This window comes from Macrosteles quadrilineatus, unplaced genomic scaffold (genome assembly GCF_028750875.1).
Source record: "Macrosteles quadrilineatus isolate MER2022 unplaced genomic scaffold, UCM_ALF_1.0 Scaffold_9__3_contigs__length_116548681, whole genome shotgun sequence".
NCBI classification, from domain to species: domain Eukaryota; kingdom Metazoa; phylum Arthropoda; class Insecta; order Hemiptera; family Cicadellidae; genus Macrosteles; species Macrosteles quadrilineatus.
In genome coordinates, this window is record NW_026542602.1 from 2,678,734 (window position 1) to 2,699,341 (window position 20,608).

At 37.7% G+C, this 20,608-nt stretch overlaps 1 protein-coding gene across 3 annotated transcripts in view; it reads right to left on the reverse strand.

Annotated features, from left to right (window-relative positions):
* The window catches only part of LOC129003225 (uncharacterized), a 153,985-nt gene that overhangs the window by 120,294 nt on the left and 13,083 nt on the right, over positions 1–20,608 (reverse strand). The window lies entirely within an intron of this gene.

A 20,608-nucleotide genomic window follows, 5' to 3' on the forward strand; every position in this document is an offset into this window, starting at 1 on the left:
TACTATTCCGTAAATTCACAAGTTTTTACGAGCCAAATATCGAGAGGCCGATTAAACGCAGATAGCCAACACATGATTTGCTGCAGAGATGCAGATCTCAAGGTCAAATGGCGCCCGAACTGCGGCCGCTTCTGTAGCTAGATATAGGCAGGTCATGAGTACGGTGGTATACTGGTTGACTACAGTGATAACACGTTTTAAAGTCATTCTTGTATTTATGTACCAGCTATTCACCCCTTGTAAAGGTGTTTAAAATTAATTTGCGTTGACAAAATGGCAACAAACTAATATACCATTAAACATGCGTAAAAATAGATAGGTTTTCTATGTCATTTCAATAACTGACGATTTTGGCCTATTATTTTGTATCAACTTTAATTTCACCGAATTTTACCATAATGGGAGTATGTCATCATTTTTAATCTTGCTACTAGCGCTTGAAATTAAATGACAAATTATGAAGCTAAAATATTCCAAAACACATGCCCTTAGCTATTTACCCTTCTCTTAAGAACATTAAGAAGTTGGTGTGTTTTACAAGTGTTCTATACTAGGCAGTTGTGAATTTTAACAGCGTTCCTTTCAAAAAAGCTCCGCATATTGTTTAACCATTTGTAATTTTGCACGAAAACCGTATAAAATATCGTAGCTTTGGAAAACGTCATCAGGCGCCATCCCGAGACAGCGCCACCTGTGGGATTAGGATTAGGGTCAAACCCAGATGATTCGGTTCAACCAAAATGAGCGACTTCCTTTCGTGTCAATGGACCATCAGGATTGGTCAGATGGACGGATTGAACGTCTATTGGTTTCTCTCTAGCAACTGGTCTAGTTTCTAGCTTGGTTTTGGGTTGTCAGAACAATTTTACTTTGATAATGTACCAACACTATATCGGAAGGTGGAGGCTTATAAAATATTGTAAGTTCAGCCTCTGGTTTTGTAGTTATTTTTAATAAATAATAACTTTCCAGTCGAATGACCTATCCATCATTGCTTAAGCCATCAACGATGGATAGGAATGAATGTAATTATGCACGTTCTAAATTAAAGTTAAATTAACGCTGCCCACTCAGATGTGGTCATTAAAATCCGAAGATGGTCAATAATTTTTCATTAAGTCTTATCGTAATTGTTGGCTACGTCTTGAATGCCTTTCACTGTAATAAGTTTTACCGCAGACAAAGAGCTAGAGGAATGCTACTTTCATTGTTGTTTTGAATGAAGATTCATTGTCCGAACACGTATTATGCAGATGGCAAGGAAATGTTCATGTTTCAAAAGTGTTGGGTTACAGAGGATATCGAGACACCCCATATATCAACTTGAAATTACAAATTAATACAGAATATACCATACGAATCGCTGTACAGCATAGCCACCCCATTACCTGATCAGTTATCAACTATTTAAGATGGGGACGCCGCTGATTTACCTTATTATTGATGTTCAGTCATTTACCAACTCCCAATATTTAACTTACAATCGTAGAATCGGTTTGATAGTGTATTAAGTGTATGAATTATACTATGTATGACGGAACCTGTCTCCTGACTTCCGTCTACCTTGAGACTTGCCATTGGTTTAAGGTCCGGGCTAATCTTTGGTAGACGAATGGTCAGGAGATATATGCATGTGACTACGGCTAAAACCATCGATGTATATAGTCTAAGTTTGACAGTATACATCGATGGCTAAAACTCACAAACTGAGACATAATAAGAACTATTGTCTTTTACATGCAGTGCCAGGTGGTTTACACGGATTTCTAAAGATGAAACAGCTCTTTCTCGGATTAGTTATAATTGGCCTGAACAACATAAACAATGTCTCTGTAAATTTGTTTCTAGGACTATATACCAGATAACAGATTTCAAAAAAATAATAAAAAGGAACTTTGCCGCGCATATAAATAATACAATATCACAAACATCCACTTAAGATATTATTGAATCTTCCACTTGCTTAGAAGCACCTCTTCTACTTGCTATAAGTAATTAAAATTAGGTATTCCGTATGCACTTATTAGACTTTCATCTTAACCGACCTCAGACGGTATCCAATAAAGCACCCAGCCCAGTATCGCAACAGTGTCAAGGGTGCACCGCTCTCCTAGGACATCGAAGGATGCCAAAGCCCTGTCACTTCTTGACCTAGTTGTAAAACACATGTGTAGTGACTAGTGGCACATGTGTCTACTGGTGAATGGAACCGCAGGAGATATTAATAAGAAATGTAAGGATTTGTGTAAATTTGGAACGATTTAAAAAGACTGACACACACGACTTGACTAGTGTTAGGACGAAACATACTAGTCTAAATGTTGTGACAAGAATGTTGAAGGGGAGATTGGTAGCAATGAAAGAGCTGTAGATGTGACTGAGACATCAGGAACGCACGGATGAGACGCTTCAGTGAAACAGAAACTTTAGATTGAGGTAGCAAGCACGTGGAACTAGAAGAGATACTGGGAGCAGGAAAGACTGACTGGGAGAGGGCTGGTATGCAGTAAGGGACAAGAGATTTTAGTTTACAAAAACTTAGACTAGGAAATATTGGAGTAGTAGAAGAGAAAGCCTAAGGTAGTAGAAACATAGTACGAAACAGTATTGAGTTAGTAGAAACTTAGGACGTATTGGATTAGAATAACGTCGGACGAAGGAGTTTTGGATTAGCGGAAACGTAGGAAGAAAGAGTATTGGGTTAGCAAAAACTAAAGCTAAGATAGATTTTGATGGCAAAACGTACGACTGGGAGAGATCTAGTTAGAAATGAGAGACGAGACTCAAAATAACAACATCTCCCTACAATCAGTCCAATGCAGATCTTTTATCGCACAATACATGTCCCATGTACCATGCAACCCAGGCACTTTTCACACCCTCCTCCACTCTCTAATGAAAGAACGATACAATTACATGAAAAAAGTGTGAATGAAAGAAAGTGGCAAGCGTTACTTGCGATATTCGCTAAGACGGCGTGAAAGTCGCTAAAAACTAGAGAGCTTTCACGAGCAAGTTGGCGGTGGCGTGTCGGAATAATACTTGCAGTCGAGGGATATTCTTGGAACTATTGTTTTATTTGAGAGTGAACTTCTTAAACTCATTTACAAGAGTGCGATCACGAATCAGTCAAAAGTGACAAGAGCATGATAGGGTAGAGGTATGAAGCTTTATTAAAATAAGTTTTTCACCACACTATGATGTTTTTGGCTGTATTACATACGTTAATTGGTGGCTGAAAGTTACGTTTTGCCGCAAAATCAGCTGTCCGCTTACTTACTTATAACATGAATGCATTTTAAAAACACAATCAAAATCCATAGCATAGCAATAGAATTGTGTTATTGTCACCGTTGCCTAGCGACTATTTATTTTTATTCTTGCTGATTCCTCAAATTATTTCTTTACATAACCTTAAAGTTGTAGTTGTGTTGACTATCAGTGTGCATTATTATAGTGGCGAATAGTGGTAATAGGGTACAGTGTGGTGAAAAATAGCGTTCGAACCACGGACCGAAATGGTTTTGCAGCTCTCGATCGATTTAAGTTCTCGACTTCGTCTCGAACTTAAAAACTATCTCGAGCCGGCAAAACCTCATTTTCGGCCCTAGGTACGAAATATACTATTCCGACACGCCTTCGTTTAATCAAAAGGAACTAGAATTATATTATTTTAAGATAGCTTAGACTTTGCATTGAACAAACACATGACATTTTGTGACACTTATTTTAGATTTTAAGGTTTGATATATTTAAATACATTTTATTAAACATCTATCTACCCAAAGACTGACAGTCATACAATCCCTGATACACTCAATGTTTCCTCGAGCAAAATTAACACGTTATTTCCATTTATAGTGTGTAATTTATCATACACCACAACTACAAATTGAATATACACAGTTTCCATCGCTTCAAAAGCCATTGCTTCCTCCCCCCCTTGGATCTGGTAACTCTACCTCCCCTGATACCAGATACCATCCTGATGACGCAGATGCATCCACCGTGACCACCTCCACCAGGTTCGTTGATCTTCCAACTCAGGGTTTTGGATATTCAAGCAGATATTGAAATAAATCTTCAATTTTATACTCTGCAAAGATATTTCTAGCAATGTGATTTAGTTTCTGCATAAAAAAAATGGTTGTAAGTCTTTAGGATGTAAAGTAGTTCTTCATATTCCTGAGCGAAAAGAATCAGCTGTCGAGGCCATCGGTGTATGCCTACTTTTCCTGAATTCAAAATTCATCCGCTCATTTTGCCTTTGAAAGTCCACAGTTAAAGTACTATCGATTCGTTATCATATTGTTTTTTGTTTATTGGCGTACCGCATTTTATATTTTTCAATAAATATAGCTTTTTCAGCAATTGGGATAATTGAAAAATAATGTGAAAAATGTTTCGGTAGTTTGAAATTGAAACTATTGTTGAATTGGCGGAGTAAGAACCAATGCCTCTCTCTAAGGGACGATATTTTATGTACTTATTTATTAGAAAAACGAGGATGAAACGTTTTGGGAGACAATTCATTGAACAATAAAACATTAAACTTAATTACGAACGACATTTTAGTTTTGTAGGTTAATTAGCCGTAATGAATGAAGCTGACAAAAATATAGTTTGTCACAAGAAGTAAAATGTCTTTTTTATATTAAAGACTTCAGCTACTCAGCTCTACACTATATTGTTATCGCGTCGAAAACACTTCACGGATTAAATATACTAATGTTCGTCAAATACCTTCGTCGATGAACTCAAACAAACACATTTCGCAGATTCTTCTTGTCTTTAACAACCTGGATTTCTCATCACAAAGAAGATGTGGGTCAGAAATGTTTTATTTCGCTAATTTAGTGGTCCTTGATGGCCGCATCAACTAAAGGATGTCCTGGCGAGGAAAGCTGAACACACTAAGGACATACCGGTTGATAATTTCGACGATTAACGAGAAAGAAGCTACCAAGACTTTGAACTTCTGTACCAAATAACTGGAACTCCTTGCTCGATGTTAGGGAATTTTAACAAGCAGATGCGTTGATATTCGGTATGGAGAGGTTGTTGAATGGTTACTCATGGTCTTGAACCAGGTTTATCCGTGGCAATGAAGGTTGAATAAATTAAGCAATGGAACTCAAATTGTTTAAAAACTTTCCATTTGTCAAAAAACAAAATCAATTATCTGTTCCCTATTGCTTTTTGAGTTGGATTATGCAAGGTTAGGTTACGACATTGATTTCATCTATGTGTACTTTTAATAAGATATATATTTTTATAGAAATTGTGAAGATTAACTAGCCTGGAGGATATATATTATTACCGAGGCTTTTAGGATGCTGCTTACAATATATGTGTAATTCAATCGCAAACTCACTTATGCATTGACATTGACATAGTTTTTTCCGATCTACAAAACAGAGCAAGTTTTCTTCGCCTACATAGTTTGACTTGTGGTAGACATAAAGCTATGATCGGACTACAAAGTTTAGACAGGACTTGTAATTGGATGCAATTGAAGAACGGAAATTGATGGGGAAATCTAGTAAGTAGCAACTCGAATTTTAGTGTGAGAAAGATATATTCAATGCCCATATAACACAACACGAAGAGGGTTTGGGCAGTTTCCCTTTTAAAACGTTTAAGTGTTTACTACAAAATGACACCTGTTCCTAAAATATATCATCTAAAATTATTCATCCTTGCCAAGAAAAACGTGAAACTAACTTTCAATTAATATCACATGAAAACTAAGTAGAGTAGGAAATGTGATTATGATTTTACAAACTAAAAGTCTGCTTGAGAATAATCCTAAACTCTTCTCTAACCACAATGAAAAGACGATCCTTAACAGCAAATTATCTGCTAACTTCTCAAGGATGCAGGATGTGTGACAAGGTTCCTCTTAATCACCCGTTAATGATAAGTGGCTGAAGATGAGAACCGTGTCCTGGAGTATCCTTCCAGGTAATCCTTCCTTGGTGTAATCCTACCATCAGGACTTAAGGATACAGTTCAGGATGGTTCGGTTTATCTTGTAAAAGCTAGACAGGGCGTGATCCGAGGAAATACCAAGTATTGGAGATCGCTTTCCAAAATTTAAATGTTAATCCAATCGTACAGTAGGCTTGGTAGATGGACATTGATATTCGTTTTGATTACATTTTTTTGTCTTATAAATTTCAACTAAACAATACTTTCTACACAGAGACCCCTGGATTGAATGAATTTAGTTCTTAGTGTTACCTGAGAGATTTGTGTTTACTTTACCTTAGCTGCTACGAAATGCTTGGGATTGGACACATACCTGTAAAAGATATATTCTGATTAGTTTATCATACGTACAAAGAAGTGTAAATATCAATGAGGCGAAAGCAGTTTCAATGTTAACAAAACAACTAAGTTTACATCATCGTGCTCTCAAAGCACTAAACATTTTCAATGAATGCTTGGGATGTTTGCACACATTATGTGCTAGACCGCTGGTGGGATCTCAAAAAGGAGCCGAAGAGGGCACTATAGGCTCAACCCCGGAACTGTTTTATTTATTACTTCAAGTTCAGGACATGACGCAAACACATAATAAATTGATTGGCGATTTGCGGGATTTAAACCCGTCACCTCTGGGACTGAAACCCATGCTCTACCTCTAGATCAGCTCGCTTCTAGGCCTTCGTTACATGAAATTTCACAATTACGTAACAATTTAGTGAAAATTTACATACAAAAAACTAAATTCTAACTTAATCTGTGATTGTGTTTGCTTTAACAGCTTCCTACACAGCATAAACTGCATCCATTGTAGTTGAGATGTCTCCGATGTGATATAACGGTGCGAGAAGCCACACGCCTGAGTCTAAGGTTACATACAACATACGGTAAGCGTCGGTAGTTCACTCGAAAGTCTCTCCGGTATTCAATACAGTGATGTTCCTATCGATGTTCTAAGTCTAGTTTGAGCCATCATAGCCTTTTTAAGATTTACACCACGAATCTGGTAGCTTCAAAACTTATGCTGTACTGGATCATTGGGCTTTTGAAAAATTATCATCGCTAAAGAAACAGCTTATCTTAGTAAGTTACAAAACAACAAAGAGCATCTCACTCCGTTCTACACCCGTCCTTCATTCACATTCATCTTAGAACACGAACCCAATTATTAAACCCAATCTTAAAGTAATCCCGTTTACATTGTGAAGTTGTGAAAAACTCATAATTAAGAAAAATTATTAATTCTGATGTCTTATAATTGTGTGGTGGAAATCAAACAATCTTCATCTTGTATAGGCCCCCTCTTGTACAGTGTGTATAGAACATAGTAAACTGTTCATCCAAACAAAAATGTACCCAATATTGAGTCAAAGTAAAACTTCAAGAATTCTTGGATCGGCTAGACAAATTGAATCCAACGCTGTTGCAATTAAACATTGTTCTCCATTGTGTTTTGCTGTTTCTAGAATAAAAGGGAGGATTCATCAATCCAAACTGCTACACAGGCCATTGGCCCCTTGGACCAGTAGAGTCCACGTCATGGTAGTGGGTGTATGTGGGAGGTTGTAGGACACATGTACAGCTTACACCTTTGTCTCTGCCTCCTCAGTCCGCACATGGATAGACGAGCTTTCTCTTGGCAAAGGAACAAGAGAATAAAAGAAACTTTGATTACGCAAATAAATCTATATATTTTCTGGGTTTTCTACAATGCTATAAGTATTCGCGAAGATTGTTGTGTTGCTAGCCTAGTGGTTAGCGTCTCGGACTTGAGGGACGAATTCGATTCTCGACACATCCACAACATATGGCCATAAGTGTTTGGACCGCTTTTCCTAAAAGCATTATTTGAGTACACTGTAAATTTACCTCACCTATATAAATGGCACTAGGGTCGACATCAGGAAAAACAAATCTTTCATAGTTTTGTAAACCTTTTCTCAAGTTTGCAAGCTAAATCTTTATGAATCCTTCCTCTGATCTCCAAACATCCCACCCAACTCGAGCTTGCCAACCGGACTTGCCATTGGTTATAAATTGGAACGGTCAATAGCCAATAGAACACAACGTCGATCTCGCGTGAGCCGACAATATCAGAGGTCTTTGCCAGCGGGTTCTCTATATCACCGACCAACAAAGGTCCGTTACGACGTCGTGCCAAAACCACAAGGTCAATCTGGGCTGTGTATCCTGTTAATCGGCTTCCGGTTGTAAGACTTTGTATTGTGGGCCTATAAAGTTTATGAAAGGAAACTATCAAGGTTTGGTGAGAATGGTTTTAAGAGGGGGGTTTGTAGAGGTTGATTATGAGGTTGGCGTAGAACATTACTTAATTGACAGTTTAAACTGATGAGATGACAAATGTGATTTTTAAAATCCTTGGTTTCGCGTGTTTGATTCATCTACTATCAATGGCTTCGTCAGGTTGTAGAACATTTCGTTACTGCTGTAAATTGAGTGCAGAACTCGTCTTGAGGTTATTTTTAAAGAAATATGCTCTTCTGAGCACTGTTCAGGATAAAAATTTTAATGTAAAACTTTGGTTCCTTTTCAAGAAATGTTATTGCTCAGTCGGCATGTGACGTGTTTACCAATCTAATGATTTACATAGTTTTGTCAGCAGGAGCTATTAGAAAATCCATAATAAACTTTTTATTCCAACAGATAATACTGTTCAGCTATATATTATGGAGCATAGAATCACGGATCCTTGAAATACACGTGAACATGGTTACTAAACAACATGTTAGGCCTACAGTACTTTGCCCTTTAATTGTATAAATCGTCACCATAATTCTCGTTAAAAACACGCCAACATCACATCCTCCTAGTAACAGAAAGGAAGTCTATCTCTTCTACATTAGCACCAAAAACAAAATAAAGCCATCAAAGTGTGGTCAACCTATTACACCTCCGTTAGTCGTATTTTGTCGCAATGGCGCAAGGAAAGCACGACTACATTAGCCTAGTTTTCTCATCCCTAAAATTAACTCCAGGATGAGCGTTTGACGCGGCGGCGGGCGGAACGCGAAGTTCCTCCGAGTCGTGGTGGTTTGTGCCACAATTGTTGACCCGTTACAACTTCATCTGCACCTGTTGTGGTCAGAGTGACGCTGTCTTCGTCTAATTTACTTGCTTTGTGGTCACAACTGTGCTTGCTGCGACTAATTTACTTTTCCACCAGGAGACTAGGTCATGACCTTCAACTGTGCTCATAGTTTCTAGTAGGCAAGACTATTTGAGGGAGATTCTATTGTAGGTATTAAAAGAGGTGGGGATGAAATGTAGTGTTTGGTTGTTTCATATGGATTTTGGCCACTGACTATTCAAAGTAACTTTCGTTTGAAAATGGCACATTGATAAAGTTGTGAATCCACCTATTTGAAAATAATCTTTACTATAAGATGGGGGGGGGGCTGTTACGCTTCTGCTTCTTGGTACCTATAAGTACGCAAATGTTTTTTCCAAATTTTATGCTCAACTGTGACGGAATTATGTCGCTATCTTCAGGGATTAAAAATAGCTGCGTTTTCGTTGACTGCTGATGATAAAATAAATATCACATGTGGTTTCTTAACTAATGTTCATGTCAAGTAGGCCTATGTTATACAAAGCAGCATATTTTAAACCATGGACATATTCATTTGTGAATTCACCGTGCTAATCAGGAGTTGACCGAGTGTGTGATGATGAATCCAGATGACAATGAAGCTTAAGATTTGTATGGATGACAAATTAGTATCCTAATTGGAATTCAGATGTTTACAATAAACACGATAAATTTGAATAGATATTTAACACTGTTTGAGAATTTAAAAGCTAAATACGGTTTTCCACATTTATTGGTCTGAGAGTCTTGAGAGTTATAATATTTGTAAGCGCCAAGCAGTTCTTAAGCAGAGTAAGTAAGTTTCATCATGGTCTAATTCATGATCATGGCTAAATAGTGTTTTACATTAGTAACGAATCATCTACTACATCCATCTAGAACGCTTACTTAATACTTTAACAAAAGTTTAGCTTCGTTGTCAAATTAGTGGTAAAATATGATCACACATTGTTCATAACAAGAGTTCCGATCTTTTGCAAAGCACCTCTCAACTAAGGAGGTTCCCAGACTCCCGTGCTGTCTATTACCCACAGTTATAAGTTAGCCACCAATTTATAGTCTTCAACCGACAGCTGATTACGGAGCCTCATTGATGTCAACGCTACCTAGTGGCTTTCCCGTGCGACATTTTACCCAAGCTAATTGCATTTGCCGCTTTCAAATCCTGTTCTGCGGTATCGGCTTGCCGGTCGCGTCCTCTAGTCGCTGGTAGTGCACAAGTCTTATCCATCATGTGTCTACATTCTGGGTTCATTCCCCTTAGACGATTGGCTGGTTTAACTTACTGCCACTGTCCTTAGTCGTTAACCCAACGCATTCTTAGTAGTTAGAATTTCAATAGGTGAATCCGAAGGAGAATTCTGCCTCTTAACATGTGTTTAGTATCTTGAAACTAATATAAATTCTCTCTCGATGAAATCTATACCTGCATTTATACTTTTGTGTGTTCTTTACATGTTTCAATTACATAAACTTTCAACGATGTATTTCGTTAAAAGTTTATGTAATTGAAACATCAACGCCCTGGCATGTTTATTTAACGAGAAAGAAATACTTTTTTGGTCAAAATCCATTTGATGTACCAACTCAGGTGCACAGGCTGCAGGTTGTGCAGGTTTTATTAAGGTAGAGTGTTCATTTCTTTGACATTTTCAAGGAAAAATACCCCCGCCGCAGCAAACCTGCAGACTTAGCGAATTTCCATTTGCCTGATTGGATTTAAACTAAATGTCTCCTTAAAAATATCACATTTATTCCCTATTTATACAGAATTAATTTAATTAGTGCTTAGGTTTGCTGCAACAGGGAGGGTAAAAAAGTTTTTTAAATGTAAAATGTTAAAAGGTACTGTGGTTTAGTTAGAAATTAATGTATTTTCCAAATTTTATCAAAATATGTTAATAAACAAGCAAACTACAACAGTTGACTTATTCTCCATAAGAATAACATGGGAATTTTAAAATTACAATTTTTTTGAATTTTCTCCGTAACAATTAGGCGCATAATAACGCTTCAATATACTAAATTATTTGTTTTTTTAAGCTCTACAAAATGATTTTAAAAGAAATTGTGAAATTTTGTGTTTTTAGGGTCAAAAATGGGAAAAACCTATTTTTACCCCATAAAACCCCCCATAAACCACCGTTCCCATAGTCCGATCACGCTGGTTCGCGAACTCGTTCAAGTTTATCCCGCCTTACACCTTCAAACCAAATTTGATCAAAATCAGACAAAAATTACTCAAGTTATCGTGCGGATGGACACACATATATATATATACTAGCTGACCCCGCGAACTTCGTATCGCCTAAGTTATAGGTTTCCCCTAAGACAGACCGATGGAAAGAAAGTACCGTTACGTTTAATTTTCAAGATGATCTCGTTCGCATCGCTCAATCACGTCCTGGTTGAAGTTCGTTCGCTACGCTCACTCACCTTTGGGTTGGAGCTCGTTCGCTACGCTCACTCACCTTTAGGTTGGAGCTCGTTCGCTGCGCTCACTTGCCTTTAGGTTAGCTCGTTCGCTACGCTCACTCGCCTCCAGGTTGAAGTTCGTTCGCTACGCTCACTCACCTTTTGGTTGCAAATTAGCTGTTGTCATAAATGTAAAAGAAATAATAGTGCTGCACCCTGTTGGTAATCCTTGTAACTTTAATGCCATTGAACATCATAGAACAGAACCAACTTGTTTAATTGAAACAGCTGTTAAGATTCATTAATTCCATTTCCCATAAGGTTAACATGGGAAACTCCAGAGCCACTGGGGCGGAGCCCTTTTAAGAATTTCGAAACGGGAAATAGTTTACTTCCTATTCGCATACCTACAGAATTTACACACCAAATTTCATAACGATCGGTGAAGTCGTTCCGGAGGAGTTTGCAGACAAACACTGTGACACGAGAATTTTATATATTAGATATATATATATATATATAGATATATAGATATATAAAAATTTGAACGAATGGTGTTTTTGGCCTCTGGGGACATCAAAATGAAAAAGTAAATCGGTCCCGGGCCTAGGTCTTACCATGAGACCTACGGTAATAGCTACTTCCCTATAGGGAAATTCGCTAAAATTGCATTTATTAAAAATACATAAAATGAAAAAAATGCGATCTTTTTGCATTTAAAGAAGTTAGAGGCAGCTTACAAATTTTGAAGAAAAAGAATGCCGTATTTTAATTTCATGGAAAATATGGTTGGTTAAAAAATATAGTACATATTCAGAATTGTCTTTATCAACTAAACCATGACTGTTCAAACTTTAAAATAGGTCCCATCATATTTAATCGACCCTAAAACACATTTCATTCAATCTGAATTTAATAGACATTGTTGACCATGCCAGTGGTTTTTATATAAAATGAAGAATAAAAAGCTTTAAGGGAAAGCGGTTCAAATCCATCAAGTTTGAGTAGAAACACGTTAATATTATGACGTTTAACCTAAATAATTTTCACTTTTTACAAAATATATAACTAAGATCCATCTAAACAATCTCACCACAAGCATAAACACGTAAACCCAAATGTTTATCTGAAATGGGACTTTTTCTTCAACCTGAAGGCCACTTTCGCGCTGCCTGCACAACATTAACCTAGACACGAGGCAGGAAATAACTACCACAGCTGACGTCAAAGATCCACAACAATGAGACGCATAAGTTGGCAGATGCCATTGTTGCCAAGGAGATGAGGTCAGCTGATCATGTGTGAAAGTACAGGAAACTGATTGAAACATATCGCAGTTGCAGCAGGGAACCACGCATGAAGGAACGTGTCCTACATCTGGCAGTGTTCTTGACAAGATACACGAGAACAGTCGATGTTTTCAGATATTTTCACAAGTAAAAATGATAATATAGTCTTGGCGTATCCGGGGTTTGAGAAAGTGCTGATCGAGATTTGTTTTGATCTGAATATGTCTTTCTCCTCTTATGGACGCTTACTTTGTCAGTTGGAGATGATTTGGTAAACTAGGTTTCATCCGTATTTAAGTTTTATGGTATTGTTAAAATATCTTCACCCTAAGAATTTAAAAGTTTTGAAAGGGGACCATCGTATTTTACCTAACCAATTAGGTTTGATTAATAGTGTAATGAACTTCGATTGAATTGATTGATTTGCGAGTTCTATTTGATTCTAACTCTCTATTTACTGTTATTTGGGGAAATTATGCCAACTGTCTTTCCCATTTTCTAAAACGTACTGTTTCCTATGTTCTATTTTAACTTCAGAAAAGTATTCAGTGATGCAGGGCCAAAGAGACCAGCCCCTCTAAATCTTAAGAAACATGTTCATTTACACAAAACATATTTCCAAGTTTAGCAATAAAAGTGTTGTGGTATTTTACAAACAATGTCGAGTCACCTCTACAACTTATTAAACTGTGTCTTTGTCAAGTGTGACTTTTTAGAAAACTTGTGGACTATCATCAAAACATCATGAGATATTTTAACTCACTATATGCCATTACAATCAATTTACCAAAGCTTTCTACAGATCGTTTCATTCTATGGTGGCAACTAACAGGACTCTGTTGATCCTACATCAGTTCCACACTCTCTGGCGATGATCCGTGTAATTCGATGAACAAATCGATGATTCCACGACCTTGGCCTTACAAAGCACGTCACAGAAGTCCATCTTCAGGACGCTAAGGACATGTTCTCTCCATTAATGCGAAAGGATTCGCTTCATCTTGTCTCATCTATAGACGTGTCAGATGCCGATTTCGTTCTAGCTCATCCGTTGCGGATTTGATCTGTAAATGTCACTGGGTTTTCTTTGTCCTGGAATTGTGTTTCTCTCTTTTGTCGATTCCCGCAACCCATGGCACTCAGCGACAAGATGAACACGTCTAGTCAAGTGACATTTTAAAAGGGTTCAAAAAGTTCCTTTTTGATTTAACCGCTCCAAACATTGGTTGTTGGAAGGTCTTCTCGGTTGCCGGTTTTGCTTTCATCTTAACTTAATGCAGCTTCACCAAAAGGGGTTCCTCATCTTGATTACACAGGACTGAGTATTGAAGCTTGAACTGAGAAAATGGAAGAAGGCGAAATGCAAAGTTGACATTGGGCAGTGTAGACGGAATATTTCAGCCTTCGATATTGTGCGAGGAAAACATTCTTGTGAGAAACTGACAACAGAGTTTTGGCAACCATTCAATCTAGAATTGTGTAGCTAACAACATGTGAATTTTTAGATTCAAGTTTTGATTGCAAGTCCCTCTTGAGTAGAGACAATCCTTGGACGAGAAAGACACAGAGATCACCCACGGATCATTACCGAGCAGACAAGTCGTAGCCAATTAGACTCCGTGTCTGTCTCTATAAGGATCAGTCCTGTTACGCAAAGACAACTGCACTCAGCTCTCAGCTGATTTTAATTATCACCCGGTCGTCCTTGGGAAGTAGGCGTTGCTTGCGGGGGAGCTGCATACATCTTGGCTGGGCCACTACCGTTATCTAACTGACTCTTTCATCAAGTTTGCAATAAACTAGCCTAATAGGATTTGTAGGTATAGAGTGTTTTCAGAAACATTTAAAAACGAATTACTTATTAAATTATTGTTCATGTTCGTATAGTACGAAATTGTAGAGCATAGAGTCATTTTCCGGAGGGTTGTAGTTTTTTTATTTATTCTCACCTGGCGAAGGAGAAAAATGGGACAAAAAAATAAAGGTTCTTGAGGAGATTTAACTCAAGCAACCGCCCAGACAATAAATTACAGCTTGTGTATGTACATGATTTGTAACTACTCATCACCTTTGACTGATACAAATAGATGGCCTGCATTCAAAGCTTATGCATTTAGCACACGGCGAACTTGCTCTTTCACCATAAAAAGTCAACGATGCAAGCTTTTAGTTTAACAACGTCACGGACAAGAAGACAAGTACTTTCCTTTGTATGTGTCAACGCCTATCTCTATACATATGAACACGAACGGTGCTGCTGTCCAGCTGATGACGGGAGAGCTGCGTACTATATGACCTACATTAGTCGACTGACTCGATCTCGTGGCTAGTGGCTAGAGACTGAAGAGATTAAGATCCGTCAAAACAATGCAGGTTTTACAATAACACGATGGCATCTTCAGCCAGGAATCTCCAAATAATGGACAGAATAGTCAAATTAAAAGTATCAACTGGCTGAAGTTTGCAAAGAGAAGCGTACAGTCTTCAGAAATTTGTCCACCCCAAATCACTTACTTAAACCAATGCTGACTTTGCTGATCTCTTTATACTCCACAAACCACCAAAAATTTGCAATAATTTATGTATTTTTAAACCCATTTTGCCTTACAGATGTCTATATAGAACTGTAAAATATCTTTAAGACTTATCATCACGTTGTCTACGCTTAATTTTATTATGATTCCAATATTTTCTTCATTAGGCTCACGAGATTTTAGACATCAAATTCCTCTTGGAAAATACTTGTGAAATAGATCCTCTTTCGCACAGTAAAGATATCGTCCTAAGAAGTCTTTATGGGGGATAGTCTGCCCCATAAGACGGTAGTGATCGCAGTATTTACAGGGAGGATCGCTCTTCACGTTGACATGTATTGCCACTTTCTCGGTCGGCGCGGCGGACAAAAAGACAGAATGATCAACTTTCCCGCCAGAATCAGGCCGATTTTCCCGCGACACGTGACAGGCGTTGTTGTTACATACTTAACGTCAGTGATGGTGAAGAATCTTCTGTGTTCTCTATCAAGCGAGGTATTGAGCTGTAATGGTGCAACTAGATCTATCTGAAGGCCTTAGATATGAAATGAATCTATTGCAATTTAATGGTGACTTGAGTGGTAGTGCAAGAGAAGTTTACGTGATGTTTGTCAGTTCGATCCTGAGAAAACCCCGATGTTTTTGAGGGTTTAAAACTTGAGATAATTATCACAACAGACGAGTGACATGTCTAAAAGGTATCACTCATATCATACCTATGTATGTATCATATTTCCTATGTATTTGGGTAAAAATCATTTTCAGCCTGACTGGTGACAATCTCTGAAACTAGTGGGGTATACACATCTCGATTCCACTTTCTGGTTTAGGTAGAAAAATGTTAAACGCAATTCTTCGCCTACCAGTCGCAGCTTTCTTATCTCTCCAAACGAACCACTAAACGTCTGGTCTAGAAGTGGTTATGACCAGTATAGTTTATATGGGCGTGCTCCGCATTCGTCAAACATTATTTATTTATTTTTACTTGCAATGTAAGATTTTCAACCTATGAACACTGAAAACTCTATCCTAGTAATAAGGAAATTCTGTACATAAAACACACACAAAAACTGGCCTCTATTATTACAATGAGAAGTTTACTTGGAGTGCCTTAAGTCCAATATATCTTAACTAAATTGCTTAAAGAAGATTTCGATCCTTAACACCACAAAACATTTTCATACGGTAAAAATAGAAAATCACGCACGCCAACTGATAGAGTTTCTAAGTAATAAATATTAATTGACGATCTAAGAGTTTTCGAGAAGTAAATTTTCCTAAGGGACGCTCTTATAGCAATATACATTTAAATTCAATCTAAGTCCAATTACATAAGAATGTAAACCGAGTATTATCACAGTATAAAGAAACACAAAAAATTAACAATGAAGCAAAGTTTTTTTTTTTCTTGTTGTTGGTGGGGGCCCCGCTAATTTTATTTATGGTTAGCTTCGTAGGAGTGGGCCTTGATGTATGGCGACTTTTACGGAGGTTTGCCGCGATCCCGGGACCTCCCATCTGACAACTTGTCGGTTATGAGATCAGAACTGGCGGGAACTGGTATTGGCTGACATAAGTGGTTCAAGTTGGAGGGTCTCGTTTGAAATATCGTCTAAATATTTACATACTGGTGTTTTCATAACGGTTGTCTATTGTTAATTTCAATAAAATCATTGATGGGACTGTTATACGAGAACTCGAAAATTGAATCAACTAAACCTCACAATAATAGGTGAACTATATGAAACTTATTTACTATTTAATTTAGATCAAGATGTATTGAAAATAATTTTTTTCACGAGTGGGAAAGGTAAAATTAGTACATACTTTATTCATGAAATACGCGATATAATAATCCTAATTTATCTAATGCTCCAACAAAGACTTAAAGAAAGTAAAGACACATTTTGGCTTTACACTTTCATTGCTTTACATTCTTATTTATATCCAATAAATTGTGCAGAATGAATAAATGAGTAAATATCTTCGAAAATCAACCTTCCTACTAATATCCCTACTTATACAATAAGATGAAAAGTCCGTCACAGTTTACAAATAGGATATACCATTGATAAAAACGTTCTACTCAATTGATATCCTCCAACGTTCAATTGAAATTCCATTTGCTGTTAAAACCACTATTGAACCAATCCTATCAATTCGCAAATCACAAATTACCTACCACATAATTGATTCTTCACCGTCACCGCAAGTAAAACAGGAATTGCAAACCTGCGAAACAGGTTATTAGAACGAAAAGTACTTTTGGCTATTGAAAAACCGCAGTACAAAATTCGTGAAATCGAATGGTTTCCTAAAATTGTGTTTTTAATTAAAATTCACTTAAACTTTCCTCAACCACACCTCCGCATATGTGGTTACTGGTATAAGGCTACAGTATGTTTTATGTGTGTGTATTTTGTGTTCATACAATATGGATAAGTGTTAAGAAGTGTTAACAATTGGGTGCAATGTACAATACATGCAAAGGCTGTCATATTATAAAACAATACAAAAATAAATATGCGTATACCATGTGTTTGTCCTAATTGATGTGTGGTACTAACTGATTTGTGTTGTGTATCTATACTATTTGAATCCGTTTTGTAGGTTTATAATGTCTGTTATGTACTAAGTGGCTACGATTAGATGTATGTTATGTGTCCATAGATCAGATGTAAGTTATGTGTATGGTGTGATATGTGTGTCTACTACGAGGCTACGATGTGTGTTATGTGGGCCGGACGCCCCGTTATGCGGCGAGACCTGCATTTGTTTGCGGAGACTTGAACGCTGGGTCGGTCTGAACGCGTCCACTCCAGTGTGCTAGACTTGTTTGTTTGTTTGTTTGTACTCTAGATGCCTGAGTGACACTTGTCTGTATGCCAAGAGCTTATCAAGTACTTACAAAATAACGCTTTCCTCTCTCCTCTTGACCAGCTTTCATACCTTAATTTGATACTTGGTCGCAGGAAGTTATCTTTGAAGAAACTAGAAACACCTAGTAGGCTACTCGCAATCGGTTTAGCGATGAGTTAACTACTAAAAGGTGTTTTTCTCTTGCAATATTCTCGAACATTTCTTGAATTGATCGAAGTTTTATTTTTAATTATTTAAAATGACTTGCAGCAATTCCAGTATGTTATGTCTGCGACTGATATGTAGAATTGCTATAAGTTCTTGTGCTATAGGCTGTGGTTTTATGTTTACTGGTCATTTATAGTTGCATCGACCACTTTGAATATTTTTCTCTCTAGTATTATAACTAAAGATTAAAACACACATTGAAATATCATCTAAAGAAAAAGATAACATTAGACGACGACAGCACGCTCAACCGTAACGCATGGGTACTTTGATTGCCTTCTAGTTATTTTAATAGCCTTAAATTAACCCTTGACCTCTCGTATGATGACCAAAGAGTAACTAGTGCACATCGTATAATATACCCTAATAGCGTAACATAGGTATACAGTGCATTGGAAAGATTTTTCTCAATATTAAAACAGTACAACAGGATAAGAAGGCTTGCTGTTCTTGCAGGATCTAAATGCATTACTATAACTAAATATAACGTGAAATAAAATCCATGTTGGTGTTAGACGTCAACCGTGTTGTCAGCTTGGAAATACTGCCAGGCATTGCGCTCTTAATTTGAAGCAGCATCCTTGTCTTCAGTGGCTAGGATGAGACTGAGACTGTATTTTGTATGATGGAACATGTCTCCTGGCCCTCCACCTGGGACTAGTCCGGGCCTAAAACCATTGGCCAGACCTCGTCAGGAGACAGGTTCCATCATACAGACTATAAGACTAAGACTAAACTGAGGACACCTATTAAAATAAGAACACATTCAGCTTTCTTCAGAACAGAATTACTGTACACAAGAACTTGATCAAATGTCCGGAAGGACTTTTCAACTCAAGACACGGTCGACGCCAAAACCCTCTATGAATCCTAATGTTTCGGGTCGCGGAAGCGAGAAACAAATTTATCAAACATACAAAATGCACTCCACCCGTCAAAATGGCGTACCACAGGTGTGAACCTTTCTTTGCACCATAACAGTTCTAATTAGCCTAACAGGACCGTACAACCCTGGGAGCCGCGATGTTCCCACGTCGAGGTTACGTCCACATGTACAGTACATCGTAACTGATACCATTGACTTTGGATACTCAAGTAGACATTCCTATATAGCTGAGTGATCATAGTGATTGCCTGTTGTTCAAGTGTTTGTCTGTTCAGTCCTGAGTCCTGATAAAAGTCACTCTTGGTATTTCTCTCAGTGATTAGTAAAGAATCAGATGATCTTTAAAGGATAAAATACAAATGACACACACTCATCTCCACCTTTAAAGTAGGCCCTCTTGTTTTGAAACCGTAGTAAAAACCTAGTATAATCTAAGTTTCTAGCGCAAGGTCCTTGGAGGAAATATAGAAAGGGATTAGCCACTCTCTCGATACACGATACACTATCTGTTTTGGCCAGCTAAGCCAAAACAGATTATCAACATCGATTGACCTACAGAAGCAACAAAAAATTAGAGCACTGTTAGGTCGTAATAAAATTGAACATAAACGATTTTCTCCATTGCTCAGATTTACAACTAATTATTTCCATCGAGTGAGTTTTACGATGCAAATACCAAATAACTATAATCAAAGCCATAACCTGGAAATCACAGGTCGTAATGTCTTAGGATCCGTTATTGGGTGAAATAGTAAAGCTTGAATATCAGTGTCAGACTTTGCCGGAAGAGCGGAATAGTGGAATCGGACCGGAACTCGAGTGAACCGTGAACCAGGCTGGAGCGTAGCTTCGTTAACTAATAACTGGTTAACTACAACTGGGAACATCGTTAGCTTGGTAGCCATGTTGGCCTGTGGTGGTAATGGGGAGTGGAACATCTTTTAGAAAATGTATTCCTACAACACAGTTCAAATCTGAATCTGGTTAACTACAACTGGAAACGTCGTTAGCTTGGTAGCCATGGTGGCCTGTGGTAATGGGGAGTGGAACATCTTTTAGAACATGTATTCTTACAACACAGTTAAAATCTGAATCTGGTTAACTACAACTGGAAACGTCGTTAGCTTGGTAGCCATGGTGGCCTGTGGTGGTAATGGGGAGGAGTGGAACACCTTTTAGAAAATGTATTCCTACAACACAGTTCAAATCTGAATCTGGTTAACTACAACTGGAAACGTCGTTAGCTTGGTAGCCATGGTGGCCTGTGGTAATGGGGAGTGGAACATCTTTTAGAACATGT